Genomic DNA, 6000 nt, shown 5'->3' on the forward strand with positions numbered 1-6000 from the left:
AGTTTTACTGCAGGTTTGAAAGAACACCCATCACCTGCCCTGAACGCCTCCCCACACAACCATTCACACCCTTCACAACTCCTGCAACCAGCCCCAAATGCCTCTCCAAACAACTGTTCACACCATTAACAGCTCCTGCAACCCATCCTGAACACCTCTCCAATCAAGCTCTCTCACCATTCACACCTCCTGCATCCCCCCTCTCCCCCACACCTACAATTCAGATCAGCGAGGATGCGGTGTGCCAGGTCTTCCGGAAGCAGAAAAGGAAAAAAGCACCAGGCCCAGATTGTGTTACACCAGCCTGTCTGAAATCCTGTGCTGACCAGCTGGCCCCCATCTTCACACAGATCTTCAACAGATCGCTGGAGCTGTGCAAAGTCCCTTCATGCTTCAAACGTTCCACCATCATCCCCATCCCTAAGAAACCCAAAATTACAGGACTAAATGACTACAGGCCTGTGGCTCTAACGTCTGTAGTCATGAAGTCATTTGAAAAACTGGTGCTGGCCCACCTGAAGGACATCACTGGGCCCTTGCTGGATCCTCTTCAGTTTGCCTACAGAGCAAACAGGTCTGTGGACGATGCAGTAAACATTGGACTGCATTATGTTCTGCAACACCTAGACAGACCGGGGACTTATGTGAGGATCCTGTTTGTGGACTTCAGCTCGGCCTTCAACACGATCATCCCAAACCTCCTCCTGCCCAAACTAAATCAGCTCTCTGTGCCCACCTCCGTCTGTCAGTGGATCAACAGCTTCCTGACAGACAGGCAGCAGCTAGTGAGGCTGGGAAAATACACATCCAGCACCCGTACAATCAGCACCGGAGCTCCCCAGGGCTGCGTTCTCTCCCCTCTGCTCTTCTCCCTGTACACCAACGATTGCACGTCTAAGGACCCCTCTGTCAAGCTCCTGAAGTTTGCAGACGACACCACACTCATCGGCCTCATCCAGGACGGTGACGAGTCTGCTTACAGACGGGAGGTAAAAGAGCTGGCTGTCTGGTGCACTCTCAACAACCTGGAGCTTAACACGCTCAAAACAGTGGAGATGATCGTGGACTTCAGGAGAAACCCCCCTGCACTCCCCCCACTCACCATCATGAACAGCACTGTGACTGCAGTGGAGTCATTCAGGTTCCTGGGAACCACCATCTCTCAGGACCTGAAGTGGGACATTCACATTGACTCCATTGTGAAAAAGGCCCAGCAAAGGTTGTACTTCCTCCACCAGCTGAGGAAGTTTAACCTGCCACAGGAGCTGCTGAAACAGTTCTACTCCACCATCATTGAATCCATCCTCTGCACTTCAGTAACTGTCTGGTTCAGCTCAGCTTCTAAATCTGACCTCAGAAGACTACAGAGGGTAGTCCGGACTGCTGAGCTAATCATTGGTACAACCCTCCCTTCTATTCAAGAACTGTACTTATCCAGAGTGAGAAAAAGGGCTGTCAAAATCACTTTGGACCCCTCACATCCAGCACACTCCCTCTTTGAACTGTTGCCATCTGGTCGACTGAGCACTAGAACGACCAGACACAGGACCAGTTTCTTCCCTCAGGCAATCCATCTTATGAACAGCTGATAATAACGGTGAACACACTACACTTTATATTTATATACACATACACTTTATTTATCTAACACACATACTTAGTATACACTTAAATTTTGCACATAATATATATGTACATACATAACTGCATTTTGTAATATACCTGCCTACAATTGTCATTTGTATGTTGTCATTCACTATCTACTTATTTGTATTTTTTATTATTTTATTATGTGTTTTATGTTCTGTCGCTGTCATTCTGTTGTACTGCGGAGCTTCTGTCACGAAAACAAATTCCTCGTATGTGTAAACATACCTGGCAATAAAGCTGATTCTGATTCTGAACATTGAGTACAGCAGTAGTAATGTGTGTGAACAGAGTATTAGCAATGTAAGCGCAGTTAGCAGCAACCACGCTTGCTGATGCTAACGGGCTAAAAGCTAATAGCGGACCCGGGAGATCAAAATAAAACTAGTGATAGCGAGGCGCTCTGATTGTTTTTGTTGTAGAATACAATAGAGGATATATTCACACGTTATATAAACGGAAACGATGATGTATAAAATTTATTTTTAATTTTAAAATAGTCAATGAAAAGAATATAGTGACGGAGCTCAAACGCAGTACAGCCGCCAACAACAAACAGGAAGTGACGTAGCTACTGTATATAATCTTCAAAAGTGACGTAGTTACTGTATATAATTTTCAGCTGAATTCATAACATACTCCTATTGTTAAGTGTTTTTTTTTACCAATATTGTTAAAGTGTTAAGGAATGTCATGCTGCAAACATAACCAAAAAAGACAGTTGGGGGGCCAGTTCTCCTCTGACCAGACGAAACCAGGACAAATTTAATCTTGACAAACTATGTATCATTATAAAAATCTAAGCCTCAAGAATCGAAGACAGATCACTGTTTTTCCAATGGAAAGCTTATAAAGACTGTATTTGCTACATTTGTGTACACATAAAAAACATGAACATTAGAAACACTGTACATACCAGATCCGTCGTAATAACGAGTCATAAACACATCCACAGCTGTAAATCCCGGTTTAGTTAGAAAGGTAAGAGTCCACTGAACGAGATCTCATGGAGCACATTTAGTCCAACGAAAATGTTGAAAATGCCTGAGACATCAGGTCGTCACAGATAATAAGTACATTGACATTAGGCTTTATTAAAGTTTCATCGGTTAAAGAGTTTGGATCATACAGTGGCAACAGTTCATCATACAAAGGTTGCCTGCCAACAACTGTATAAAAATACAATACTTTCAATTTTTACATTGATCAACTTGTATGCATTACACAATAAATTCTTTACAAAAACAGTCTTTCCGCTTCCAGATGGCCCGGAGACTAGGGCTGCGAAAGGATATTGCAAACGAAAGTCAAAATCCTCTTCAACATACACATTTTGTGTGTTAGAAATACCATTAGTAGCCATAAGGAAGTTTGGTGTAATCAGGAAGTAGCACGTGTTTGTCATATACCACTTTGAATCTTTTCAAAAGTGCTCTATTTAGCAGAGTAAACTTCTTTTTATTCCGCACAATGTTCTCTGTGCACGTGAGCAGGTGGGTAGTGTCACGTGATGTTACATATCCCTGTATCAGACATATCATGCTTTCTAGAGTTACAATTTTTGCATTAGCAGAATGCAGCGTGATCCCTTTAGCTTTAAGAGTTACTTTATTTTTTGTAGTTTTAAACACGTATGTTTTCGGACCCATTGACGCAAAAGTCCTTATGAAATCTCCATCATCAAGTTCATCCGTCAACTCACCAAGATATGCACCTGTTTTAGGTACCCAATCTCCATCTTTCGATACAAAGATAACGCTGTCTGTATCTACGTAAAAAACACGGGGTCCTAACTGATCCATGAGCTCATGTAACTCCAAACGCCCGTAAGCCGTGGTAAATGCGGCGATGAACACATTAACATCACTCGCGGGGGCGGGGTCTTCATCGGCATAGCACCACTGAACTAAAGCCACAGTGTCCGACACGAATGAGAAGTGTTTAATGACGCATCCGTTTCCAAAGATATAGCGGGCGAAATCTTCAGGGTCTGTTAAAAGCTCCGCTGTAGCTTGATTACACCTAAGACCAAATCTACCCCAAAGCGAATTCAATAAATATTTATTTATAGATCTGCGTGCTGGGTTAAGTGCTATTTTGTCAAGGTCTAGCTGAACTCCCTCCTTCTCAAAATAATCTCTGACGTAAGACTCCTTTTCAGCATCTGTCACTACGTGTGATGGAAAACCTGAAGCATCTTGTTTGAATTTGAGAAACGTCTTAACATAACCGGTGAATAAAGTGTCTGATGTCTGCAGAAAATGCCAGACTTCCTCAATTCTGACTACCGAATAACCTTTATCAATAGCTCTGGAGAGCTCGACAGAGAGCTCCTGAGATGACTCTTTCGTCATCACTGTGCTGACACTGACCCTGATACTGTGCCTCAGCACAGGTGCAACACAGCGCAAATAGTAGTTTCCCCTGAGAGGATTTGACAGGCAATATTGGATGCAGTAGTTTACGTGGGGGCAGTACACTGCATTTAATGAGACCGAAATAAGATTTGACCGGTTAAAAATCTTTGAAAATGATCTCAGGATGCCAGATAGCGTAGGTTTTACACGACTGTACGTACGGATATAGAGACGTGAAATCCAGATATGACACGCGTTCGCCCTCGGCAGTCTCGTGGTACAAGCGGAGTACGTTCGTGCGACCTCCATAAAGTGCTTCTCTAGGATTCAGTCTCACTTGTGCATTATAATTACTCATACAGTATTGTTCAAAATAATAGCAGTACAATGTGACTAACCAGAATAATCAAGGTTTTTCGTATATTTTTTTATTGCTACGTGGCAAACAAGTTACCAGTAGGTTCAGTAGATTCTCAGAAAACAAATGAGACCCAGCATTCATGATATGCACGCTCTTAAGGCTGTGCAATTGGGCAATTAGTTGAATTAGTTGAAAGGGGTGTGTTCAAAAAAATAGCAGTGTGGCATTCAATCACTGAGGTCATCAATTTTGTGAAGAAACAGGTGTGAATCAGGTGGCCCCTATTTAAGGATGAAGCCAAAACTTGTTGAACATGCATTTGAAAGCTGAGGAAAATGGGTCGTTCAAGACATTGTTCAGAAGAACAGCGTACTTTGATTAAAAAGTTGATTAGAGAGGGGAAAACCTATAAAGAGGTGCAAAAAATGATAGGCTGTTCAGCTAAAATGATCTCCAATGCCTTAAAATGGAGAGCAAAACCAGAGAGACGTGGAAGAAAACGGAAGACAACCATCAAAATGGATAGAAGAATAACCAGAATGGCAAAGGCTCAGCCAATGATCACCTCCAGGATGATCAAAGACAGTCTGGAGTTACCTGTAAGTACTGTGACAGTTAGAAGACGTCTGTGTGAAGCTAATCTATTTTCAAGAATCCCCCGCAAAGTCCCTCTGTTAAAAAAAAGGCATGTGCAGAAGAGGTTACAATTTGCCAAAGAACACATCAACTGGCCTAAAGAGAAATGGAGGAACATTTTGTGGACTGATGAGAGTAAAATTGTTCTTTTTGGGTCCAAGGGCCACAGGCAGTTTGTGAGACGACCCCCAAACTCTAAATTCAAGCCACAGTACACAGTGAAGACAGTGAAGCATGGAGGTGCAAGCATCATGATATGGGCATGTTTCTCCTACTATGGTGTTGGGCCTATTTATCGCATACCAGGGATCATGGATCAGTTTGCATATGTTAAAATACTTGAAGAGGTCATGTTGCCCTATGCTGAAGAGGACATGCCCTTGAAATGGTTGTTTCAACAAGACAATGACCCAAAACACACTAGTAAACGGGCAAAGTCTTGGTTCCAAACCAACAAAATTAATGTTATGGAGTGGCCAGCCCAATCTCCAGACCTTAATCCAATTGAGAACTTGTGGGGTGATATCAAAAATGCTGTTTCTGAAGCAAAACCAAGAAATGTGAATGAATTGTGGAATGTTGTTAAAGAATCATGGAGTGGAATAACAGCTGAGAGGTGCCACAAGTTGGTTGACTCCATGCCACACAGATGTCAAGCAGTTTTAAAAAACTGTGGTCATACAACTAAATATTAGTTTAGTGATTCACAGGATTGCTAAATCCCAGAAAAAAAAAATGTTTGTACAAAATAGTTTTGAGTTTGTACAGTCAAAGGTAGACACTGCTATTTTTTTTGAACACACCCCTTTCAACTAATTGCCCAATTGCACAGCCTTAAGAGCGTGCATATCATGAATGCTGGGTCTTGTTTGTTTTCTGACAATCTACTGAACCTACTGGTAACTTGTTTGCCACGTAGCAATAAAAAATATACTAAAAACCTTGATTATTCTGGTTAGTCACATTGTACTGCTATTATTTTGAACAATACTGTAAATG

Source organism: Carassius gibelio, chromosome A22, assembly GCF_023724105.1.
Source record: "Carassius gibelio isolate Cgi1373 ecotype wild population from Czech Republic chromosome A22, carGib1.2-hapl.c, whole genome shotgun sequence".
NCBI classification, from domain to species: Eukaryota; Metazoa; Chordata; class Actinopteri; order Cypriniformes; family Cyprinidae; genus Carassius; species Carassius gibelio.